This window comes from Caloenas nicobarica, chromosome Z (genome assembly GCF_036013445.1).
Source record: "Caloenas nicobarica isolate bCalNic1 chromosome Z, bCalNic1.hap1, whole genome shotgun sequence".
Lineage (NCBI taxonomy): Eukaryota > Metazoa > Chordata > Aves > Columbiformes > Columbidae > Caloenas > Caloenas nicobarica.
In genome coordinates, this window is record NC_088284.1 from 71,170,934 (window position 1) to 71,198,228 (window position 27,295).

Genomic DNA, 27,295 nt, shown 5'->3' on the forward strand with positions numbered 1-27,295 from the left:
TTTCAGAGTCTCTTTTCATTTATTGGGATTTTGCTGCAGCTTAGGAAATATGTTCTACATGCTATAGAAAACTGGAGGAGCAGTCTGCCAGCTGAGCTTGAGGAGTCTGAAGTATGTTGGTGGAGTCTCATTTTACCCCTGGTGTCACTGCACTCATGCATCTGCTAGGCAGATGGAAAAGCAAGCTTATAGAAAGGAGACTCCCCCATTTTCCCATTTTCATGGCTACTTTTTATTTCCTCCTCTGATTTTAGTTCACCTCCTCTGGGACGACTATAATACTATGAAAGGACTCAACATAAACCTCCTATTTTATACTAGTCTTGCTCAGTCCCTTAGGCAAGCCCACCTGCCTCCAAGCAAAATTTCCCACTACTTACTGTCTTTGGTACCCATTATGTCAATAAAGATGTCATCTGTGATTCTCCGAAATGATCTGAATTTCAACTGCTGAGAAATATGCATCTCATTGAAAGCTGTGGCAACTGTCTGCATTTCTCAAAAAACATAATTGCAAAAAGACTGTTTTTTGAGAACAGGGATTCTGGACCACGTACTGTCCTTGGCTGTACTGATGGTACCCTTTTTTTGCCTAGAATGATTGCCAAAGTGTAAATAAAGTTTTAATTCCAAATCTTTATGTTATTACTGTTACAGCAGGGTTTGAGGTTAAAAAAAAAGGCAAGTCTTTTCAGAATCAATTATTGCAATTCAAGAGAACGAAGAGCTGTAGAAAGATTACAATCCAGAGTAAGAGCCAGAGTCCAATAACCAGGTGTCCTTGAGAAAAGGAAGCACTTCCTTTTCTTTCAGAGCTCTCTCAGAGAAGAGATAATGGCAAGTCACTTCAAATTAGTCATATAAATGGCCAGAAGAATTAATGGTACAGTGCTGGTGTGAGAAGGTGCAGAGGCTGAACTTGTTTGCTGGTTTAAAAAAATATCATGATGAAAAGATCTGACATCTTAAAATTCTTGGAAATGACAAATGAACCAGGTTAACTGGTTGATTTGATAACAGTAATTCATCCTGAAAAATAAGAGTTAAGAAACTCGGATAAGTTTTACAAGGATGCTTGAGCAGTCAGAGCTCAGAGATTCAGTCTCATACCAGGCACAGAACTGGGAAGCAGATCTGCTTTAAAATCTACAGGTATATAAGAAATAATTTTGCATTTGCTCTGGTCTGAAGCATCTCAGTTCTTCCACATCTTTTCTCTCATCTGAGATCTGTTAGAAATAGTAATTTTTAACAGCTGATATAGCTTTAAAACACGAATTTTGAATTAATTCACAACAGCAGACCAGGGCAACTGACTTCTAATTATTTATGCTATGTCCTTACATAGCCTCTCTGTAGCATAAAAAAACCCCATAAGAGTATTCTAGAGACAAAATTTTTTAAAAATACTAAAAAATAAAAACTAAAAAAACCCACCATGTGTTTTTAGATAAGTTGACAGATAATTGTGAAAAAAATACTAAGCGAAATTCATATCAGTAGGAAGTTACAATATTTACAGGGACTATCATGGAAGTAATGCTCAGTTATGGGCAGAGCCAAGAACACAGAGTATTTATAAGCTTGTGTGCCATATTCTGTCTATATTGTTAAATAAAATAGGTCCAGCCAGCAAATTGGAGCACTGGATCACCAATACCCTTAATTATTGCTTTCTCCCTTCGTCAGCTGATAGTGAGAAAACACCCAGCTGTGCTTTAAAATGTGCACATGCCAGGGACCATTCTCATCAGGCAACAACCCTATGGACAAAACTTTGCAAAGTTCAGCTCTATCTGTCTTACAGTGCCTCCCATCACCATCCCATGGCTGTCTCCACTCCAGCAGTTACTCTCTTATTATGAGAAGACTCCTTTGAGACAAGTAAAACCAATAGCACGAGACTGGACAAGGTGATATAGGCAGCATGAACCTTAGGCTCTCTGGGGTTGCTGGGGCACAAGCAGAAAGGACGGAGTAGAAACGGAAAACAAAACCTGATATAGAAGTGCAGACAAGTCCTAAATCTAATCAGGGATTTATGATAGGGAGACACAGACTGACTGAACAGGAAAAACACTTTATAAATTATTCATTTAAAATTTGGGCCCTGTGTCAGTGAGACCCATTAAAAAGATTTATTGGGGAAAAAAATGCTTGTGTTGTAAGCAAAACTTGGGTATGTTGGTAAAAAAGGACTATAGAGATTCATATTCCCTAAAGAGTTAAATTTGAAATAAAACATAGAACAGATGCTCTTAAAGGAAGAATTTTCTGCTCATTTACTGAATGGTCAGTATTCTTTGTGGGAAAAAGTATTATGTATTTAAAGGCTGTCATAACACAAATACCTAAAAAGGAGGTACTCTGGAAACTTTGCATCTGCTATTTCCCAATTTTTTAGTGTTTTTCTTTGCAATGTTGAATTCTTCCTTATATGAGATGAGGTTTTGAAATGAGTGTAACTCTTTCTCCTTCAAAATGTTTTGTGTTGGGTTTGATTGTTACACAAAATTGAATGCAAAGTAGACTTGTATAAGTCTATATTTTTATTGGAGGTCGTATATATTAGCTTAGGAATCAAATTAACTTTAAAGAATTATAGAGGAAGTAATTTGTCCTACCAAGAAATGTCCCTTACTAGTAACAGGATCTTGGAGTTTGAAACAAATTATTTCTGAAGCAACCTGGCATCACAAAAGCATGAATGGGAAAACTATTATTGGATGAAACATGACAGGAGGCTCAGAACAGGAGTGTTTGTTTCTGTCCTGATGTTTTTAAGGAAAAATGTATTCGTGGCATGCTGAATTTTTCTGAACTTTTAGCACATGAGACATAAGGGACTACATGTCAGAGAGGCTGAACTAACAAAACATTAGTGCTTGATTTTAATGACCATAATCTTGAAATTTTAAAGTGGGTAAAAGACATTTCACTGTTTCTAGTATGTAAGCCACAATGCCTTGGAGAGAAGGATAACACGAGTAATTGCAGCTTAAGAACACAGCTGATTTTTCATGAGAGACATAAAGGACCAGCAGTGAGTCTAAATTAGTTACCTACAAGTTTGAACAGCTACATAGGTTTCTGGAAATAGTTTGATGATTTAGTTATTCACAAGACGTGCTTTCAATATTAAGTTGGGGATTTCCTCCTACCATCTCAGCTCAGCCAGGGTAGGGTTGAAGAGTCAAGGTTATGGCTGGGTCTGTTTGTGTCCAAATAGAAGGAACTATTGAAAACTGTATGTGAAGCTTTGTTGCTGGATATATTCTCTGTTATGCTGAAAGTCTGTGCTGTTTGAATTCAGAATATCAGTTTCCTAGGTGTATTGATATAAGTGGAAGACTTCCTACTTGAGGCAAAAGGATGTCTATGTATCCAATACTCAGACATGCAAATATCAGAGAATTGATAACGTTGCTATTGCTCCCATCTTACAAAAGATATCAGGCTGCCCACAACAAACATTCAAAAATCAGATTGGGACTGCAGCTAAGATGAGCTTCTGCTCACTTTCGAAGACTTGAAAATTTTAAACCTTTTAAAGCAAAACTGCAGTCCCTAGCTGATTCTGTAACTTGGGAGGGGCCTATATGAAAACAGACTTCCACGACAGCTGTGAAAAAGTCTCCCCTGGGCGAGCCTTACAGAGCACCTATATAAGGACTAAAAAAAAAAAACCACCAGTGAAGGGGAGATAGAGACACAGACATCAAGTAGAAAAGAAGTTTGGGCTGTCTGCTAACCACCTGCATCTAGTGGGTAGAGCTGCATCTGTGGTATAATTATGGGATACACAGCCCCTTCCCCAGGGCTCTTCTCCAAGTGGCCTCAGTGGCCTCTGCTCCTTTCAACTGTATTCAGTTCAGTCGCAGATAATTTAGTCCTGACATGCCAAAGAACTGAGACCAAAAACACCTTTAATTGGGTCACCAGCACCTGCTGGTCTCCATGCATATGATGTGCAAGGGTGCTTTGTGAACAGCTGCATAGCATGACTGAGAAGAGATAGGTATGATCCGAGTTGTCCTCAGGTTACTACATAACCAGTAGCATCTGTTGGCATTGCACTACCCAGCCTCATCAGTGAGGGTATTTCTTCACATTTCAGTTCATTCTGAACTCACATTAATCAAAAGTGAGTCCTGCTTGTAGTCACCCTGGACCTAATTGGCCACAATTATCTATCGTAGTTGATTGATACTGAATTTCACTCAGTTGTAACAGTAACCTTGTCTCGGTATTGATTCCCAGAAAAAGAGAACATTGATGGTAAATAACAAAAGAAGCGGTGTAATAGGGTCAATAAGCAGACAGTAAAAATAAAAATAATCTTGATGGGCATGTAATTTTACCTTTAATAAAGAGTCGAATAATAAAGAGAGGTCAGGTTATGAACTCCATTCTGTCGTGGGAGCAGCTGTGTGAATGGAGCCTGACCCAGAGCTGCTTTTAGCCACTGGAAATCACCTCCTGGAAGAGCAGCAGCAGCATATGGCTCCTCAAAGGGATTTTGCAGACTGCAAAGAGGGAGGGTGGATTTGTTTTGATGAGATTAGATCCCATCTGCTGAAGCTATGTTAGTTCAGTAAAGCTGACTTTTTAGCTCAAAATTCAATGCTGATATACCATGCTGCCCTTTGGATTTCCAGTGTTATTATTTGATCTTCGTGGAGATCTTTCCTGATGAGCAGCAAATTGCTCCTGGACTCCTCCAGCATCATATCAACTAGGTTCATCTCTTTGATCTGTTTTTTTCTTTCCACAATTTTTAGGTAAATTAAAAATGATCAAGAGGTGGAAAAGCATAAAAACAAACAGAAAATGGTGCCCCCTTCCCATTCTTCTTAGTAGAAATGTCCATGAAAAATAAGTTCTAAGAACTGCAGCCCCCAAAGTTGTGTGTCATTAGAAATTAGAACTTGTCTATTTTCTTATATAAAAATGAGATTTTTGAAGGCAGGTTTTACTAGTCATGCAAGTCTCTGAAGCTCAGAAGAATAACATGACTTCAAAAGGAGATGAAACAATAACCAACACTGATTTCCCAGTGCATTTTTTCTAGCACAATTTTTTTTTTTCCCCTTCTTTTCTTCCTTTTTTTTCCTTTTTCTTTTTTCTTTTTTTTTTCCCTCCTCCAGTGGACGCTATTGAGTAAAAAGCTAATCATATCCCACTCTTCCTTTTATGTTCTCTGGTATATTTTACAAGGTCCCCTTAGAGTATACTCTTAATACTATGATTCTTACCACACATTGGGAAGCAATGACTTTTCCTATGTTATTCTATTGAGTTCAGGAAGTGTTTCTATTAAACACAGAAGTCTTTATTCATGTGCATACTACTGCAGTACATATCTTTGCCCGTCAGTACCTGGTTTCACTCATGGGCATTGCTAGCTGTGGTTGGAAAATTCATTCTGCCTATGCCAATGATATTTCTTTAATTCGAACCATCTTCACAATTTTATTCAAAGTAGTTCGCCATGTGATTACTGATACCTCTTAGGAGAATGAGAGAGAGGAAGGATAAGAGATATTCTTTCCTGCAGAAATGGTAAATGTGAAGACTATGTTGTGGTGTCACAGGACACTGTCACTGTGGCGGTGGAGACTGTGAGAGTTGTAGGTAGAGTACAGGAGGAGAATAATACAAATGTAGTAATAATTCCTGAGGAATACATGCATTCTAGTGAGTATAATAGTAGAAGCAAGGACAAGATTGTAGAAGGCAGCAATACATGTTTCTTCTCCAGGCCTCAACTTCCAAGTGTCCCTTTCTTAGCAGAGGCAGGTCAAGGGACAGAGCCATCCATTCATTCCCAAGCAAATGTATTTTTGCCCATCTCAGAGACAACCTTTCTATCTGCCTGACTAGCTCATCTTTTCTGTTTATCAAACACTGTGGGTGTAACTGACTAGTTTTTCCTGGAGATGAAAATGCAGTGTAAACACACTATATGAGAGAAAGAGGCACAGTAAGAGAACATAAAGAGTAGTTTTGTGGTAAATCTTATTTAATTTTATGCAAGTGAATGCTGATATTTTCTTCAGTTTGGTACCTTCTGAGCACATGCATACAAACTAGTATTCGTATGGAAATGTCAAACAGTCACGTTAGACATTATCCAAATTTTGATACCTTCCACAGCAATGAGAAGTCATAGCTCTGCTTGGTCAAAGAAGACATATGTATAGCCCTAGCATTCTGACATTCTACAATTCTTTCTAACAAGCTGCACTTTTAATTATGCGATTCAGTGAAGTGCTGTAAAATGGCCAGTGAAATTGAGAAATGAAGGGGAAAAAAAAATTAGTAATCTGTGATTCACAGAATTTGGGAAACCCAGCACTTTTTCTACTTCTAATTTGTCATTGTCTGTCTTATCCATTATCCATTCGTCTTCACTGTGAAATGTATCCTTACACACCCTCAATAACTTTTTTCTGCAGTTCTGCAATTATCAGGTAGAAATGTTTTTGTTATATATTAAATTTAAGGTTGAATTTTAAACTATGTAACTGCAAAAAATAAAGAATATAAAGGCTATACCTTTAATGCCTCAGGTATGTCATTTGCAGATTTTAAGGAAATGCTGATTTTTCCCCTCATGGCAAGCCATCACACACATTATGCTTTTCTTTTAGGGCAAGAGTGAATAAGAAACAGCTAACATACACACGCAAGTTCAACATGTATAAAATGCGATAAAACTCGTGCCTATTAAAGTAGGAGGTTAGTTGGAAGACATTGTAATAGAAAGGGAAAGAAATGCCTTGTACTGTATAGAAAGATACTTTTAAATATATATATATAAATACTATATATATATATTAAAAAATTACCACAATTTCTTAATATGCCCTATGACATCATGAAATCTTGCCTGTGCCCTTTCATAAAAGCACACACATGTCTTCTCTGAATGTGTCATTTGCCTTTTTGTAGCTGCTTGGCAATTTCCAGAGAACCACTTCAATCTCTCAGATAGTACCAAAAAGCAAAAATTGGCCAATTACGTAAGAAATAACTTGAGAAATTTATTGAGATTTTTTTAAACTATCAGTTGTTACCTGCTAGCTTTTCCTACATTCTGCTTTTTTGAGCACTTTAGCCACTTGCCTGTGGGACATCCAGCTGCAACCCAAAACCTGGAAGCAGCTACCTTTTAGCTAAGAGATGCATGGGATGGCAATGGCATGCTTAGATTGCTGTAGCAAAATTGTAGTTGTGATTCTCCTTAGGCTCTGAAAGTAGTGTATATGTCATAGAATCGTAGAATGTCCTGAGCTGAAAGGGACCAACAATGCTCATCGAGTCCGACTCTTGTCCCTGCATATATGCATATATATTATTGAATGTAACCTTAGTGTAAGACTTCAGAAGAGAAATTTTTTTTCCAAATATATGATCAGGCCAGATGACAGAGTTCATTTGAATTTTCTCTATACTTTTCAGACTAACATAGAAAGAAGGAAATGGTAAAAGTGCAGAAATAACCACTAAATGGGTTAGAGTTTTGCTTGGTCTTGGCCTCTGTGAAAATGAAGCTATACTGCTTAATGAAACACTATCCTCTGAAAACAAGGATTATTTGAATACATATGTAGGTGCTTATTTGGTTATAGAAGACTGCTGGGCTTCATTTTTCTCAGTAATTGATGGGGAAAGGAGAACATAAGGAAGCATGTTTCCACAAGACTGTGAGAACCTCACCTTTCTCAAATAATTTTACTCTAAGCAGGATGTGAATCTTACCAAAGCAGTTGCCTAAAACTTTACTATAGAAATTTAAAATGTCCATCATAGAATCATTTTGGTTGGAAGAGACCCTCAAGTCATAGAGTCCAGCTGTTAACCTAACTCTAGCACTAAACCATGTCCCTAAGAACCTCATCTATATGCCTTTTAAACCCCTCCAAGGATGGTGACTCCACCACTTCCCTGGGCAGCCTGTTCCAATGTCTGACAACCATTTCTGTGAAGAATTTTTTCCTAATACCCACTCTAAACCTCCTATGGCACAACTTGAGGCCATTTCCTCTTGTCCTCTCACTTGCTACTTGGGACGAGAGATCAACGCCTTCCATGCCACAACCTCCTTTCAGGCAGTTGTAGGCAGCGATAAGGTCTCCCCTCAGCCTCCTTTTCTCCAGGCAAACAGCTGCACTTCCCTCAACCGCTCCTCATCAGACTTGTGCTCCAGACCCCTCACCAGCTTTGTCACCCTCTTCTGCACTCTCTCTAGTACCGCAATGTCCCTCTTATGATAAGGGGCACAAAACTGAACACAGGATCCAAGGTGGGGCCTCACCAGCGCTGAGTACAGTGGCACGATCACTTTCTAGTCCTGCTGGCCACACTATTCCTGATACAAGCCAGGCTGCTGTTGGCCTTTTTGGCCACCTGGGCACACTGCTGCCTCATGTTCAGCCGGCTGTCAATCAACACCCCCAGATCCTTTTCCACCAGGCAGTTTCCAGCCACTCTTCCCCAAGCCTGTAGCACTGCCTGGGGTTGTTGTGACCCAAGTGCAGGACCCGGCACTTGGCGTTGTTAAACCTCATACAATTGGCCTCAGCCCAACAATCCAGCTGGTCCAGATCCCTCTGTATGGCCTTCCTACCCTCCAGCAGGTCAACACTGTCACCCAATTTGGTGTTGTATGCAAACTTACTAAGAGTGCATTCAATCCCCAGATCATTGATAAAGAGATTAAACACAACTGGCCCCAATACTGAGCCCTGGAGAGCACCACTTGTGACCAGCCGCCAATTGGTTTTGGCTCCGTTCACCACAACTTTTTGGGCCCAGCCCTCCAGCCAGTTCCTTAGCCATCACAGAGTACACCCATCCAGGCCATGAGCTGCCAGCTTCTCCAGGGGAATGCTACAGGATATGGTGTCAAAGGCCTTACTGAAGTCTAAGTAGACAACATCCACAGCCTTTCCCTCATCTACTAGGTGGATCACCTTGTCATAGAAGGAGATCAGGTTGGTCAAACAGGACCTGCCTTTCACAAACCCATGTTGACTGGGCCTGATCACATGGTTTTCTTGTATATGCTGTGTGATGTCACACAGGATGATCTGCTCTATGACCTATCCTGGCACTGAGGTTAGACTGACAGGTCTGTAGTTCCCTGGATCCTTCTTTCAGCCCTTCTTGTTGATGGGCGTCACATTAGCCAGCTTCCAGTCAACTGGGACCTCCCTGGATAGCCAGGATTGCTGATAGATAATGGAAAGTGGCTTAGCGATCACCTCCACCAGCTCCCTCAGCACCCTCGGGTGTATCCCTTCTGGCCCCACAGACTTGTGGGTGTCCAACTGGTGTAGCAGGTCGCTAACCATTTCCCCTTGGATTATTGGGGCTTCATTCTGCTCCCCAGCCCTGTCTTCTGGCTCAGGGGGCTGGGTACCTGGAGCACAACTGTTCTGACTATTAAAGATTGGGGCAAAGAAGGCATTTAGTACATCAGCCTTTCCCTCATCTTCTGTCACTATGTTTCCCTCTGCATCCATCAGGGGATGGCAATTCTCCTTAGCCCTCCTCTTGTTGCTGATATATTTATGGAAAGATTTCTTGTTGCCTTTCACAGCGGTGGCCAGAATTAGCTCTAGTTAGGCTTTGGCCCTTCAAATTTTCTCCCTGCATAACTTCACAGAATTCTTGTATTCCTCTTGAGTAGCCTGCCCCTCCTTCCAAAGGTTATAAATTCTCTTTTTATTCCTAAGTTTCAACCACAGCTCTCTATTCAGCCAGGCCAGCCTTCTTCCCCATTGGCTCACCTTCCAGCACACAGGGACAGCCTGCTCCTGTGCCACTAAGATCATCTTCTTGAAGGGACACCAGCCTTCCTGGACTCCTTTGTCCTTCAGGACTGTCTCCAAGGGACTCTGCCAACCAGCCTTCTAAACAGATCAAACTCTGCCCTTTGGAATTCCAAAGTGCAGTTCTGCTGAACACCTTTCTAACTTCTCCAAGAATAGAAAACTCAGTCATTCATGATCACTATGCCCAACGCGACCTCCAACCGACACATTGCCCATGAGTCCTTCTCTATTTACAAACAGCAGATCCAGTGGGGCTCCTTCCCTGGTAGGCTCACTAACCAGCTGTTAGGAAGTTGTCTTCCATGCACTGCAAGAGCCTCCTAGGCTGCTTCCTCTCTGCTGTGTTTTATTTCCAGCAGACAACTGGTAGGTTGAAGTCCCCCATAAGAACATGAGCTAACGATCAGGAAACTTGTCCCAGCTGCCTGCAAAATATTTCATCTGCCCTTTCATCCTGGTGGGGTGGTCTGTAACAGGCCCCCACCAGGATGTCCACCTTTTTGCCCTTCCCCTTGATTCTCACCCATTGACACTCAAACTTATAATCATGCTCACCAATGATTCCAAATAGTTTCAAAATAGAACCCCTAATATAATCTTCTTATGGATTTTCTGTGATGATTGATTATCATTCCTATACAACAGTAATGGCCTAGTTTTGCAGAAGACTGGATTTATTTCTGTTGCTCAACAAACCTAAGCAGATGTGGCAGAAAAGGTGACAAAAAAACTGACTGAGTATACACAATGACTGAGCTACCTGAAATCTGAATAACTATAACATCTTCAATTGACAGGTGCCGTGAATACAATCACTGTTAGGGCCAGGCTCACTGAGAGAAGTATAGTAAACTAGAAAGATATAAATTGACCTATTCAGCTTTGAGACTCTGGAAAAAGTGAACTGAGACATGAATCAGGAGTTGCAAAAAACAAGTTTTCAACTCTTCATAGTATCATTCATTTATAATTACCTGGCACAGGAGCTCACACAGGCCCTAGCCGTGATAGCTGTGGCAGCGGAAAGTGAGGAAGCATCAGAAATAGAGACCAGCTTGAGCAGCACTGGGCTAGTCAGTAACTATCTGAGTATATGCAAAAGCACTTTATATACAAAATGTCCATTTGTTCACAGTTGCACAAAGAGATTGCTCTTATATTCAGCCTTGCCACAGTTTAAGCAAATAATTTATATCGTACTGTTGCCACTTCATTGTAATTTCCTGTCACTATGTATTTCTTCCTGATAAGCAAGTTATCTTGGTCATCAATGTTCTAATACCATCACTACACAAAATACCTAATTGGATACCTGTGTCTTTGTCATTTCTGTCCTCAGCTGTTCCCATACATTCAAGGCAGCCTTGGCCTTTCTTTCTTTTCTCTCCCTTAAAAACCATCATTTCCTTACACTTCTTCCCTCTCTAAAGGACTTTTCTCGCACCACAAGCTGACTAGCACACCACTCTTCTGCTGAATTTCTCCAATGTTATTCTCCAATGTGTTCAAAATATTGCCACTATAGAGAGTAGTTCCCACATTAGACTAATATACTTTTTAATTTCGCAAAGCTCTTGGTCATGTTTTCAATTTCATATATTGTCTCATTTGTACTTATGCTTACAATTTCATGGTCTTTCATCTGTTCCTGCTTAGCAGCAAAGTCAATTTTGACTTAATAAATTTTAATGTTATTTCTCTATGTGCTTCCATGATGTCCTCTTGCCTAGAACTCTTGATTTCTGAATCTCTTTGCCTTGCAATCATATGTGCTTTACCAAATTTTCTACTGATGACAACCCTTCTTCTTTCTTTGCATCTATGAGATGGAAGGTAGGAAAAGGAGCAAAATGAACGAAATATACTTAAAACTATGACGTATCTTTGAGTACTCCATGAAATCCTTTGCTGCCTTCTCCCAGACATCTGTCTTTATGATTCTCACCTATCTTATAATTTTGAGTTCTTGGAGTGAATTGACTCAATGGATTTCTGTAGAGAACCCAGCCCAAAATGCTCTTCTCCAGAACAGAAGTCTTTTTGTCTAAATTTTCCTGTTTATTAAGATAATTTGTGCTGAAGTCAAGCATTTGACCCTTATACTCTCAAATCACAATGATTTCAATTAAGTAATTTTCAACTTCATGCATGCTTTGCCTCCTTTGGTTGAGCAAAAAAATTGCTCGTGGTATCAATTATAAGGTCATCTAGCATTATTTTTCATGCTGAACTGGACATCAGATGCAAACCTTTTGGGATGAGATCTGTATTTATGGTTAGCTACTACTGGCAGATCAAAAGGTGTGTGCGTTGAAGTTTACACTGCTTATTAGAGCTATTTGCTTTTAGCAAAGATTGTTGCAGTATTTTCAGCTGCCAATAGTTGAAATGGATACAGCTTGAATTATTTGTAAGTAAACCCTCAAATCAAATCAGTGCCCAGTGGATTTAACTCTTTCATTTGTATCCATGTTGGTAGGTCAGAGTTGTTTATCTAATCCTTCATCTACATCTTTAACTTCTGAATTCATTTGTATGATAAGCAAGAAGTGTCCTGCGACTGGATACTGTTAGTCTTTTGATTTTAATAAGGGTTCTCAGCACAGGGGAAAAGAAAGCAATGATCCAGATTTTTCTTCTTATCCCTTAAAAGGTATAAAAGGAAAAAGTGTATCCCCACAAAAATTTATATACAATGTATTCAATGACCTGAATTGTTGAGCATCATTTGAAGAGGTGCAAGTAATTGTTGCATGATCATTATTCTCATCAGCCTAAAGCATGAAAGCAATTGAGTGAAAAAAATCCTCGTGTTATGTAAAACGATTACTGCCTGTGAGCCATAATAAACAATGATGTTCTCACAGTAGTGATGTTAAGCAGCAGAACAAATGAGAGCAGCCTGCTGATCGTGTAATGTCTTGATCTTTACGAGTTGCTGTAACCCTCAGTAAGAAAATTATTTAATTATTTGGGTGTCTGCGTGATCCATTTCTAAAAAGAACAAAGAGGAATGCTGAGGATGCACCACAGTTGCCTGTGGCACCAAGTAGTTTAGACATCTACCACCCTAGGTGTTTATCTTTGTTATGTTTAACTTCTGCTCTGCAGGATGTCCAGGAGGTGTGTTAAAATGCAACCACAAAGGAATGCAATGCCAATTTATATTAAAGAGGTTAGAAATCATGATCGAAATTATAACTGATTAAAAAATCTTCAGGAGAGCAGGAGGGAGGAGATAGGAGGAAAGGCTAGGTTTTATGCATACGATGCACGACAGTAGCATCACCAGAACTTCAAAAGGTTTATTTATTTATCATTCCTACAGACTGAGCTTCCTCCAGAAATTCATAGGTTTAATGGTGTGATTACTATATTTAGAAATTCAACTAAATTCTAATCATAGAGCAAAACTGTTGTAAAATGTCATTGAGTCCATGCAGAAACAAGATTTCCCAAATATTCCATGAAAATCTTCCTTTATGCAAAGTCCATGATTTGCAAGCTGAATAGCAAGACATCATTTTACATCTAGGGTGATCCAGTTTGTAGCTGTATTGAATAATGAGTACTGAAAATCAATGAAAATCTTTATCTGACTAAGGTAAATTTGCACTAGGCGCTGCAATATATTATAGCACTGAGAAGTCTCCCTTTAGTTTTAACTTGGCTTTTACCCTTACAAGAGACAGACTAAGTAACTCAGTACTGCATTGTAGCTGGAAGTGTGCAAGTATACCAGATAGCTTATGAACCATAATCCCATTTTCAAAAGGACATTCAGCACTTAAAAAAACAGTCAGACAACCCTCCTTGTTTCACTTTTCCCTTTGTGATCAAAGTGACATCACCTCTGGAAAATGTTTAGCACAGGCTGGTTCTTTTAGCTGCCAAATATATTAGATTTCTTGTTGGTTTTGTAGAATAGTAACACGCATATAAGGTGGCTTTATCAGTCCCAGGGAATACTACTTTCTCTCTCTTACTCATTCTGAGTAGATGGCACCATTCTTCCTCATTAAACTGTAATTGCTCTGCAATTATTTTAACTACAGCTGGGACAATGAGTCTTGATGGAATAGTACCTTAAAAGGAGCACTGAGGATTCAAAAATCATGCCCTCACTTGTTTTTTATTACTTCTTACTTCCTCCTGCTGGAAGAATCACAAAAGGTCACAACAGCAGAAAGAAATAGGATAGATTAAAGAATTTGAGTCAGGATGATCATCCACATACTGTTCTAACAAAGTATCATCTCCAGAAAATCTATATGAAAAGCCACATTTTTCTGGATACACTCTCAAACAAACAAACAAAGAGTAGATTTTGTGCTTTACAATGACATCCTTCCTCCAAATGTGTATGCGTCTACTGGCACCTCACTCACTAAAGCAGTTATCTGAGGATTAAGAACAGAAAATAAGAAAAAAAAACCTATTACAAGACCTTCACAATGGTAGTTCCAGCTTTACCTACTAGTATTTTCTGCTTTCTTCTGTAAGCTTTCACACATTTCCTGACTGCATCTCAAGGTCTACTTCTTAGGAGGGAATAAATCCCTTTTAGCCTTACTTTTTTTTACACATATCATGTAGTGTTTCAGGACCTGTCCCAGACAGACCCAGTCATACTGCATAGTATATTTTCTTTCACTCAGAACAAAGGTTTTTTTTCCTGTGACCTAGTCCATGAACCTTTGTCCCCTCCTCCTCAGCAGTGCTCAGAGAACCAGTTAACTACAGCCATCCACTTTTCAAGTAACACATTCCTGCAGCAGAAGTCAGGCAGATAAAATTTGCAAGATATTTTTTTAACTATTCATATTTTAAAAAATCAAGTACATTACCTTTAGAACTATTTCCTTTTGGAAAGTTTAGTTCTACATGTGTTTGGATGGAAATGATAGGTTATTCTAATTTTGTCTAAATTGGTGTTAGTTAATCTTGCACTCTTCACTTTGCCCTTTGTTATCTTTTCTTCCCGGTTTTATTCTGTCCTGTCCACATCCACTGTGCTCTTCCAGTTTGTATATATGATTTGAAAAAAAGTCATATTGCAAAAAAAAAGGTGTTAGAAATCAGCAATGTGTCTTCCAAAATCTGCAAGCTAATATTATTACAACAAATCTGACCATCTGAAGTCTTCTTTCTTTCTGTCTGTTTTCCACGTTTGAGTAAAATTCAGAGACCTCGGAATTTCTTATCACAGTTTTTCTTTTATCTATTCTTTTTTATCATGTCAGCTTTTCTTGGAAAACCAGCTGGTTTGGGTTTGCGTGGCAAGTTTTTGGTAGCAGCAGGGTTACTAGGGGTGGCTTTTGTGAGAAGTTGAAAGGCCACCACAAGGTCTCTCTAGGCCCTTCTCTTCTCCAGGCAGAACAATGCCAACTCTCTCAGCCTGTCCTCATAGGAGAGGTGTTCCATTCCTCCGAGCATTTCGTTTTGCCCATGGTGGTAGCGGCTGAGTGATCTCTCTGTCCTTATCTCAACATACAAGCCTTTTGTCATGTTTTTGTCCCTGCTGTCCAGTTGAGGAGAAGAGTGACAGAGCAGCTTGGTGAGCACTGAGCAACTTGCCAGGGTCAACCCACCACATGGACCTTCCAGGCACTGGAGCCAGACATTCGTAAGCTTTTTATCTGTGTACAGCAGTTAACAGAAGCTCATACTTGTCCTCCTTTGTTACTTCAATAAAGTAATAATTTGCACTCGTATACTGTAGATTTATTTTCTTTAGAACAAGGACAAATAAGTCCTCTAATATGAATTGCATGGTGAGTCCTGTCTCCTCTACTCACCTCTCACGGTTTACAATTCTGTTTGTGCAGAATTGCTGTCTTATGGGCACCCCAATTTCTCCCCTTACATCCCCATCCCATTCATTAAATGCAGTCTGATACATGTGCTTGAACTGAATTCCTAATTTAATGAGTCGTCTTTAAAATACCTGCAAATCAGGAACACATATTTGTATGAAGTTGTCAGGTAACCTTGCAATCTGAATCTCTTAAAAGCACTTTTCTTGTAAGTAATTTGCTTTTGAAAGTGGTGTGTTTACAATATATTATTTAATGACTTGAATAAATATTTCATTTATGACTAAATTCAGGCACCAGATTCATTTTTGTCATTGTTTTCTGTGATGGATTGGCCTAGAGAGCCTATAAGAATCCTGTTCAGCTTTATTGCTTTAGTATGCCTTCCAGAATGGAAGATCACGTTCAGAAAGCTGTGGTGAAATGAGCTTTAACATGATAATGCAATTACAATTATGTCAGACATCTTGTTTTTCTTCTGTGCCGCTATCACAAAAAGAACAACGGTGCAAGAGTAACAGGGATATCAGTGGAAAAAGGTCCTTGTTGCTGTTGCTTTGCTGTGATACAGACATACCTGTAAATGGCTACTGAGCTGAGCCTGCTGTGGAATTCCACTGCTAATTCCTCTGATCTGATGCCTTGCAAAGCAATTACAGGATACGGCAGCTTTCTGCTTACACAGCACAACTGCCTGAGAAGTCACAACCGGCATGCTTCACGTTGGCTTTATTTGAAGTCTAATACCTATGTCTGAGGTGGTTATAATACAATTTTAAATATAAATGTTGGTGGCAAAGGGCTTCTTTCTTTTCTGAGAACACATTAGAGGGGCATTTTGAGCGCTTATTTTACCAGTGCTGAGTACTCTTTTTGAAAAAATAAATCAATTCCCTCAATCTTATTTTTCAGTTTCTTCTTTCCTCCAGTTGATTCCTTATTCTTTGTGTGTGCTGTGCAGTCGGTGCCTGCTCACCAGTCTATGCTGTGTTAAGTTACACACAGGTAGTGTCTTTCCTGTTGCATCAAAAGATGATTTCAGCTTTTTCTTACCTACTGCATTATAAAGAAAATGCCCATGTTTCACTGACACTTGGTATACTCAAGCAATCTGAGCAGACAAGGTCCCAGAAGCTGTCTGTAATCTACCTAACTGAAAATAGTAATGCTGCAGTCAAAAGGGAGTATATTTGAGAAGTATTTTGACTAACACCTACATGCTTAGCACAAGAAAGCTCACAATGGAAGGAATGATGTTTGTGAGGAGCATGTATGTACCTCAGCTGACATGTGAGCCTAGTCATTGTATCAAGCACCAGGAAAGGAAGCCAACCATTAGCTGTGCCATAGTAAAGATGGACATTGTGTGGAGCTCTTCGTAATGTGGCAAGAAAGATGCCTCGAAGCAACATACAAAGCTCAATTAAATACTATGGGGAAAACACTTTCTTGCTTGCTTCCACATATTGTTTTATTGAAGTTGCTGCAAAAATGTACAGTCTAAGAAGCCAGCAGTGAGATTCTCATGCAAGCCAGCTCTAGGCCAGATGCTGGACACAATCCAGAATGATACAGCCACAGCTGACGTGAAAGTTCTTTGTCTTGGATGTGCTAATCCCCTGTACATATCACATTGCAGTTGATCAGTGAACATGTAGCATTGCCTTTTTAATAAGAATGACAATGATAAAATCTCACTTTCTTCTGTATGTGCCATGTGTCACAGGGAACTTTTACACACTAATAAATGTTCTTCCCATAACAGAGGTGCTGCCAGTCAGGAAAAATGAGTATCCATAAAGACACTTCTTCCTCAAATGGATTGCTGAAGATTTGCAAATAAGATATATAGCAGTTCTCTGGCAGTGCCAGATATTAGCAAGAGTTTGCTGCTGGTTCTTGCCTTATGAGTATTAACTGAAGATAAAATGTTGCTCATTATCTGCAGTTAACACTAGGTAGGGTTCTCAGCCACAACAAATCACTCTCCCTTTAAGTGTATATGATTAGGCCTCACAGACAGAATGTGGTCTACAAACCTAATTGTAAAAAGGCTTAATGTAGTCCTTGATCCAAAGCCAATTAAAGTCAATGTAGATCTCGAGTAAAATCAAAGTACTGAATCTTGCTTCCAGTTTATGACTGAACCGAAGCTCTACAAAGACTGAATTATTTCTACCCCTTTTTCTTTGTGATGAACTACTGGTAAGCTCTGAGAGCATTAGTGAACTAATTCCCTTTCAAATTACTCAGTCCTCTAGAGCCAGTGTAGGACCTGAGCATTTCCTCCCAATCAATCGCTCTGCATTAAATTGCATGGGGCGAGGGAGGAAATAGCTGTATTAGCCAAATTGCTTAATGTTTCTTAGGCTAAGAAAAAGCTTTTTTTCCAGACACCTTAAGTTTCAGCTTTGTTAAAACTGTTGATTTTTTTTTTTAATAGTGCTCACAAAAAAAGGAAACAAAAATCCAGTGTGGCCTCCTAGAGCTGCGTTACAGATTGCTGTGAAAATTCTAATTGGGAGAAAACCCCTGGCTTTGTAGAGTACAGAAACAGGCGGGTTTGTGCTGATGAAATCCCTCCAGGATTCTGAAGGGCACCACCTCATTTTTTTTGCATACACATTATGTCCTCCTACTGGTTCCATTAGTGATTCATGGAAATTATACCTATTAAACGCAAAAATATTCATGGATCTGATTGCTGACATGGATATATTGGTTACAAAGACACTAAGATACCAGCTGTAAATTGAATGAGACTTTGTTGTATGAAGCTAAAACATGGTAATAAGATGGTTATTTTCCTTGGACATTTAAATCTGCAAGGTAAAATTATTTATTTTAGAAAACAGGACATAATGGTTTAATGTGTTTTGTTGTGATAGTAAATGACATAGGAGCAGATTTCCTAGCTAGCATAAACAACACAGATCTGTAGAGTGCAATAGCTTTCCATCATTTCGTATGAGCTGGGGATACATTCCTTTGTATCCATAATCAGTGTCTGCAGATACTTGCAGCCTGGCATCTGCAGTCTGGGCTCTAAGCAGAATACCAGCAGCATCTCTTATTTGCAGAGTAGTACAAAGGACATGTGAGAGTATAAAAGAAGGGAGCAGAAGAAAGCATTGAATTATTAATACAGTAAGCTCTTGTCAGGCCTAGTAAAAATTGATAAAAAAGATAAGTAAGATCATAACAGAAAGTTGAGTAAGCACCATGGTGCATTGAATCTGCTAAGAGACATCTGCATGGCAGGGAACCATGGCTGATACCTCCTTCTTCCATCTTCTGGGAAGATCTGTTTGAGTTTGGCACTTTTGTCTCGGTTCTGTATGTTGATCCTAACAGGGCTAGCAAGATAACCTTGGTACCTAGATTGACTGTGTCTCTACTGCTGAGATTCCAAACATTGCAGGAAAGCACATTCCTCATATTTCATTTTGAGGTCTTGAGTCCATTGCAAAAGCAGAGGTCCACAGAAAAAGCCATCTTCATAGTATGGCAGTTACCTGCTAGGTAATTACAGATTCATGATCTTCTCTAATCTGAAGATGGCAAGGAAAGATTCTACTAGCACAAAAGATTGGTCTTGTGGTCACCTAAAATTAGATTCAAGACACTTAACCAAACTGAAGATGCTGAATTTTGCAAAGCTCAAGACAAAAATTTGGATAATTGTTAAACAGATGAGAGCCTCTAGCTGATAAATTGGGTATTGCTTTATATAGCATGTATAACACCTTCTCTGGACTTATTTCTATGATTCTTGGCAGTGCAAAAATAAATAAACTGAAATAATGAAAGCGACACCAAAGAGATTTATATTAAATGGCACATGATTAAAGCTAAGCCTATGATATGTGACGGCCATGGCAAGACAGGATGCTGGGATACTGTCTACCTTGCTCATATATCCTTACACATGCCTGTGGTTGTTCAGTTCTGCTGACCTTGCTTATAAGAAACTGCTGTCTGAGATGCAGATTGTCTGGCAGTACATCTCAAGAAAAAGTGTTTAGCTAGATTATTCCAAATCATTAACTGCACTCAAAGGTAAAATCAGTTTTCTGAACTAAATATAATATTTTTACTGAAAGCGCTCTCTCAAGGAAAAAGACAGCGAGAGTGAAGTCCTACACATGTCTATACCACAGCTGTACATGCGAACCAGTAGATGTGGATTTTGCATACTACTCCTTTTAGCAGAGCATTGGATCCACCTGTCACACCAGACAGCTAGATGTGACTGTTGGTGCCTAAATTGTGATTACATTTAGTGTTTTCACTCAGAAGAAGGAGTGCGATACCATAGCAGAACAACTTTCTAGAATTTCCCCATCCCTGAAGTTACTTATAGGAAAACATTGTCTGTTTGATTTGAGTTTTTTGCCCCATTTATTTGCTGGCAAAGTCTGCTGTTTATAATTAGGCTTAAGTATTTTCATTCTGAAGAGACCAAAGGTTTGAGATACAATGTGGTCATATATCATATGTAGAGATATTATGACCTCTCAGTGGAGAAATTATTGAGATACACACAGGAAAGTGAAGTATTTTAAACAGGAAGAAAGTGAATATACAGTAATATCTGTGCAACAACTTCCCCTGTATTAACTATACATTTAACCTTCATCTTGAAAATCTTGCTGAGTTTTCCAAGTTGAGTTGTTTGACATGGCTTCATATAATCCAAATCTCTGAATGCAACTCTATAAACTTTTGTGAGTACTTTTTTCATGCACATGGATTATTTTTTACATCCTTTTTTCTGTCTCCATCCTTCTGTTTCTTGTGCTCAGAATATTTCTGCTCCAGCTCCATTTTAAAATCAAGAGCTTGACTCTGCTTTCAGAAATTCCAGAGGAATTTTGTTATTAAAGCTCATGAAAATGTGATAATGGATTCCTTTTTTGTGGCTGTATTTAATTTGCATTCAGACTCCTTATTATGCTAGATAAATATGTTCAAGCACTCTAACTTCCCATGTGTTTGCTCCTCAGAAGTAACTACTCTGAAATACTGATAACACTGAGGTGAATGATACTGTCTTTCTGTCTTATAGACCAAGACTTTATCTTCTCTCTTTTCATCCCAGTGATAATTGCTTATCAACAGAAGCAGGCTTCTTGGTGTGACTCTGAAGCCACCAAGTTTGTGGTCCACAGTAAAGATACATTAGGAGCTGAATCCAGTCTATCAGTCATAGTGGTTTTAATAGAAAGTGGAAGACGACAAAATATTGTATGTGGTTGACTGTGGTGTCTGAGATTGATAAACCTCTTCCATGGACTTGTTTCTTCTTCCTTTGAACCCTTTCCCATTCTGACTCTGGTATGCTGATGACAACATGGGAAGAAACAATAAGAAGTATTTTCACTGGAAACAAAAAATAAATATTGCATTCCTCATTTTTCCTGTAAGAATGTGTCTGACAGAAAGTGCAGCTTTCACCACCTCACAGGATCAAAGGCACAAAGATAAGAAACATCTGAGTACATGTGGTTTATGTTAATAAAGTTGCTCTTATAGTATTGTGTGCAGAAAAAGCAAGAGCAGCACTGACTTTGGTGGAACAAAACAAGCTTCCAGTATGGAAACAATCATAAAATTTAGGTTGTGGTTTGTAAATGACAGCAACACTTGCATTTCACTATTACTAATATCAAAGAAATTGTTGTTATGTAAGTACAGGAAATTGAAGGTTTACTGGAAATTAAAGTGGCCATGGATGAGAAGGGGATCTTTCTTTCTCCATTCCTTAGTTAACTCCTACTTAAAGTCAACCAGCCCTAACCAGCAGCCATGGCCCCGCACATGGGAGCTCAGCAATGGGGAAGCTTGCAGCACAAGAGGGAACTGTGTCTCCTTATGTCCTGTACACCTCTGCAGTCAAGCATCTCTTCCCTCACTCTCAGCTGGCTCCAGCAGCTCTGGATCACTCCCTAGATGAAGCTGGTCCTCACATAGAGCATAGGCTGACAGCATAATACCATGTGTATATGTGTGGTGGGTGATACCAGTGCAGACTGCACTGTACACATGCTGAACCAGTCCACAGTCCATCACCAGCTGCATGGCACAACGTGCTGAGCAGAGAAAAAGACAAGCGTAATTTTTATGTGAGTTACGGGATTGTGAAAAGACAGCAGCTAACACTTAACTGAGAGGTAAAAGGCTCTCACGGCAAGAAGCTGTCAGTTCCCAAAGGGCTTAGAGATCAGTTACACAAGTGAGGAAAGTGGTGAGAGGAAGGCAGTGTTGAAGAACTGAGAATGACCCAAGACCAAGAACTGAGACTGATACTGACCCAAGTAGAGAATCAGTGGCAGAGGCAAGGTATGTGCCTCTATTTCCTGAATCTCAGTCTGAGCCTTGAAACTTTTCTGCACATGCCAGTGACCTTGCTATGAGACTTCATCACTTTCCCAATCTGCAAAATTTGCTGTTAATGAAAAGGATTAGCATATTTTTCCTTCTCTTTGAATTACAGATTTTGCCAGAAACACTCTGCTGTTAAGCAGTACTTTTCTTCCTTTTTTTTGTTTAATTTAGCTAGGGTGGTAAGTCCTATTTTATGGATGGATTATTATTGGGTTGTATAGGATAGAAATAGTTTGCCCAACAGAGCAATAAATAAAGCGTTGAACCTGGAAAAATGCAGTATCTTTCATCTTTCATCTCTTTCCTTCTCCTCTGATCTTTTTACATTTTAGAAGAACAGACGTTCTTTTTTCTCTAGCTTTCCTTTTCCCCCAGCTCCCCTATTTTTCAGTCGTAGCCTCTCCTGTGTTACTATTTTTTTGCTTTCATTTTATTCCCCCTCCCTCTTTTTTCTTCCCTTTGCTATTTTGTTCTCCTGTTGCATCCTATTGCTTCTTAGCATACAGATTCATCCTTGCAAGAGGATTGCCTCCTGCAAACAGTGATCTGTCCTTCCCTGTAGCTTGGTCCCTCCCCACAGCTCTGCTCCAGTGAAGGCCATGGAAATCTACCTGACCTTTGAAAAAGCACCACTGAGAGGTTGTCAATCATGTCTTACCGTGTGCATGTTGACTGGAGCAGCAAAGCAAAGGAAAGGAAAAGGAAAGGGGGAAAAAAAGGCTCTCGGAATTATGCTTCTGAACCTGATGTTTGTAAACCAGTTCCTCTGCATGGAGACTAACAGTTTTCTTTGCAATGTTACAGTTGACTCCCAGAGAGATTGCTTTTTAGTGTGTTGAGTTTGGGCTGCATGGTACGCTGACAGCACAGGATGCCTTGTTCTATCCCTTGATCTCACACAGCTGCTAAGATTTCATCCTATTCTTTATTGTCTTATATTATTCTTATTAAATGTTATGGCCTGAATTTTACTTGCATTTGATAGTAATGCAGTTAGAATATTCTTCGTAATTGTCTCAGGTTTAGCAATATGTGAATGATGACAATAAACTGAGAGGACTACTTCGGCCAGGGTAGGGGAGGTTGTGCCAGGTTGTTTGTATCATAATGCATTGGATGTAGTGATTTAAACAAAGGATGATGTCACAACAGCATGCTGTTTTATGAATATCCATCAGGAGCAGAACAATCCAACAGGTCATGGCTCTAAGTTAACCACCATCAACCAAATCAGGCAATACAGTTTTGCATAATGTTGATTTCTGGTCCATCCCAAAGAGAAAAGGGCATTAAAAGCAAGAAAAGCTTTGCAAGAATGGAGGTAGATTTGTGGTATATGGACTTTTTAAGTCTATTGATGTGGGAATGGTAGAAGTCTTTGGGTAACAGTTTACATTTTTAAACTGTGGTGATAATTATAAGTTTTCTTTGGTCAGGGTTGATAAGTAGCATCTCTCTACATTATAGAAAGAAGATAGTTCCTTTGTATGAGTAATGCATCCTCTCTGCTTCCTTGCTCTGGCAACATAAAGAAATCAAGGTCAAGATGAGCCTGAAAGAAAGTGATTTCCATTGTTCCTTTCTTTTCTCTGACAATGGTTGAAAATTTTCTTAAATAATAGTGATTTCTTAAATGTTTCAGTATTCCTGTTTTGCCTAAGAATGATCTGTTGCGTAAAGTCAGTATTGAAAACCTGACAGCATTCATTAAGCACTTATCTCCATTGCGTTTCACTATTGTGCTTGCATTAAAGAGCACCAAGAGGGCAACCAAGAGTAGGGAGTAAAAATCTATTGTGTTTTTTGCTTTTATAGCCATGGAATTAAACTGTACTGCCTTCCAGATTTAAAGGACTCTAATGTTTTAGACAAGTAGGACATTGACTCTTGAAAAATTCATGCTGAATTTCTTCAGAATATCCACAGCAAATTAAATGGGAAAAATGGGAGTACAGTAGTGAAAATGGGAAGATTTTCCCAGGGAATAAAGTGCAGTCTATAAGTAAAAATCATCACTCATGAGGAAAAATTAACAGAATATGTTCTTAGGCCAGGCATCAATGACCCAGAACTCTAAAACCAAACAGCCATATAAAAGGGGGGTGGGGAAGAAAACCCCTCCTGTTGAACTATTTTTGAAAAAACTATCTCATCAACATGATTTTTTTTGTAAATAACATACATGTACTTTCAAATGCCCTGTACGAAGAAAGCTTTGCACAAAACTTGCCATGTTTCTTTCTTGTGTGGGTGGGGAGATCTTCAGTTCTGTTGTGTTACATTACAATGCTTTTCTGTAGCTTCATCTTTCTGGCAGAACTATTTCTATCACAATGTAATGCAATTTATTATTCTTATAAAAGAAACCCTCTCTTTTCAGGAAGAGACAGTGATGCATCACAGAGGGAAGCAATCCAGCTTGTAGAAATCCCAGCTCACAGAAGTGGGATATAACCAGATTGTAATTCCAGTGAGAGACCATCATGCCTGGGCATTTTGTGCATCAGTAAAAATGCCAAAGTTTTGGTGGGAAAGAAGAGGTGTTCTTTGCTGTTTGGGGTGGGGGTTTTTGGTTTTTGTGGGTTTTTTTCGCTGGTAAAAAAAAAAAAAAATCTTACCTAGTGCAAAAATAGGCCCAATAGAGAGTTATCTGCTACTGTTTGAAACTGGCAACACTACAATCAGAAAGCAAAGATCATTACTTATCTTTCAGTACCAGAAGAAAGATAGACCACTCAATGGTTGCACAGAGAAGTCTCTAGAACAAGGAAAACGCACAACACTGGGTGAGGACTGCTCCCAGTAATGCCAATAATAAAAATCTTATTTAACTGAATGTGAATATGAGCTCTTTAAAAGTAATATGCTGCAATCTTTCACAGCTGCTTAAAGGATTCCTAAATCTGCATCTGAAATACTACAAAATCTGACCCTTTCCAAAAATGAGCTTTTAAATCAAATAATACTTGGCTCAATTGCTTTAAAAGAAGAGAATGGAAAGAATGGAGAAGCAAAAAAATGCTCCCTTAATATATTTGTCTTAGTCAGTCAGCACGAAAAGATTAGCATCAGTGCCCTTTTCAATAAATGCTACATTATTCAGTTTGATGCACCCGATGTGATGGACACAACAGAAGACTTCCTGCCTTTTGACTGAGAACCGTGTGTTCTCAGAAAGCCTGCAGTCTCAAAAAACATTTGCCAAGGACAGACCTGGTTTATTTAATGGACAGGAAACCATTCAGTTGACAAGTACTGACCTTGCCTGCAGGAATCGCATTCCTGAATGACTGCGAGGCACAAGTTATGGACAGTACGATGAAATGATGCACAGCTAGGCACATGACGCTGGGAAGAACAGTTGCCTGATTTGGTAGTGCTGTATTTTCTTCGGACAGGTTTATGAAGTGTGTTTGTGTCTTGCAGCAGACCTGGGATTGCTGCCGCTGCCGTAAATTGGCAGGGACACCTAGTGGCTTTGGTAAATTAGGCTGGAATTGCTTCTGCCATTTGCTGATAAACTCACAAGGTTTCTGAGGAAAGGCTCTTGGTGCCTCTCTGCTTCAGTCTTATGTCTCAAAGCATTTTGCACCCAGCCCTTCTCTGTTCTTTTTTCTCGAATCTGTGAAGCAGGGAAAAAAACATATGTGCTGTAAGTATTGTGACAAGCTTTCAGGAAAAGAAAGAGGGTTGTTGACTATAGCATGACTGCTATATCAGGGTTTCCAGAAACAAACAAGCAGGAGGTCACTTAAAATCATGAATTCCACATGTCAATTTCATTATTTTATTAGTATTAATGCAGAGAAATGCTGTTTATGCATGTGGTTCTGGTTGTTTAAAGTTAACCATTTTAAATGTAATGCAAATAGTTATTTTCTTTTGTCATATAGGTATTATGCAGGTCCACATTTTTCTATCTTCTGGGACTAAATAATTCTCACTAAATCAATAATGCATATGAATGTGAGACACTTAAATGACACTTGAGAAATCTTTACATGTAAAATGCTTTTCCTGTAAAGCCACAGGTCAACTTCTAGGTGAAATTTAAACCCGTAGATGCCCAGTGTACAAGGTCACTTTCTGCTGCAGCAGATGAAAGCAGCCATACCACGTCAGGCAGGGATCCATCTGGCCCAATATTATATCTCATTTTTGGTGGCAGCAACACCAGAACTGTCACAGTGATAAACCTGAGTGAGTTGCAGTTAGCCAGGGTCCTGGCTGCGTCCTGAATAAACTGAGGAAAAAAGAAGATGTCAGAAGGTTAGCACGGTTCACTAATCACTAAACATGGCTTGCTGTGCCGAGGTGCTGCCCCGGGCTGGAGCTGCACCCCACGCTTATCACCTCTGCATAAACCAGAAGCCTCTGTGTCCCCCAGCACAGAGCAGTGTCACAAAGCCATTTTGGTGAAGGCACCTCGAGACTTGCCAGAACAGCACCAAGATAATCAAGAAAAAATGGGATAGATGGCCCAAACCTGGTGGTGGAGAGTTTAGGTCCAATTGCAGGGATGTTGGTCCCTACAGTCAAGAGCTTTCAAGTGAATGCATTACATAGCAGAGAAAACCAGCTCATAGGCTTTTAAATCAAAAAGCAGAAACGGGCTGATCCCATGTGTCTGGAACAGGACTTATCTAAGACCTGTCAAGATCCTGTGTAGGTTATTTTCAAACAAATAGTCTTTCACAGGAGATACCATGGCCTGCACTGATGTTTTAGGAGTTTGCTGCTGTGTCACATTCAATAATGATACACAGTAATTCACATGTTATTAAAGTCTGACACCACCCCTTTACCACACAAAGTACCTTTCCTGAAATGAAGTAGTCAACAGAAGTTAATGTCCCATAATTTCATTGATTAGCAAAGCTAGAGATGACATAGACAATAGTTGATGGCAAGCCTTGTAACAAAATCTGTTTCCACAGATGGTAACAGAGTGGTTAGCTGTGATTTTCCCTCCTCTGGCTTCATCATATTGCATAACACAGACCCTCTGAATCCTCTTCTTTCAGCATATGTATATTAATGCTAGATTGAATAAATTATAAGCATCCTCTGCTTTCAAACAGCTGAACACTGAACAGACCTGTCCTGGACAGGTTTCAAGGTTGCTGACTTTTGCTGGTCCTCAAAACCACATAATTTTCTTTTACACTTTTTCAGTGTTACAGTATTTTGTTATACATCTTCTTAAACACCTGTCCACTGTTCCATGTGAAGGACCCAGGTTTGATCCAA

At 39.4% G+C, this 27,295-nt stretch overlaps 1 protein-coding gene across 1 annotated transcript in view; it reads left to right on the top strand.

Annotated features, from left to right (window-relative positions):
- Window positions 1-17,749: 17,749 nt before the first annotated feature.
- The window catches only part of LINGO2 (leucine rich repeat and Ig domain containing 2), a 36,105-nt gene continuing 26,559 nt past the window's right edge, over window positions 17,750-27,295 (top strand). Inside the window, exon 1 of the mRNA XM_065657158.1 lies at window positions 17,750-17,863. The gene's annotated coding sequence lies outside the window, so the exon portion shown is untranslated. The remainder of the gene's footprint in view (window positions 17,864-27,295) is intronic.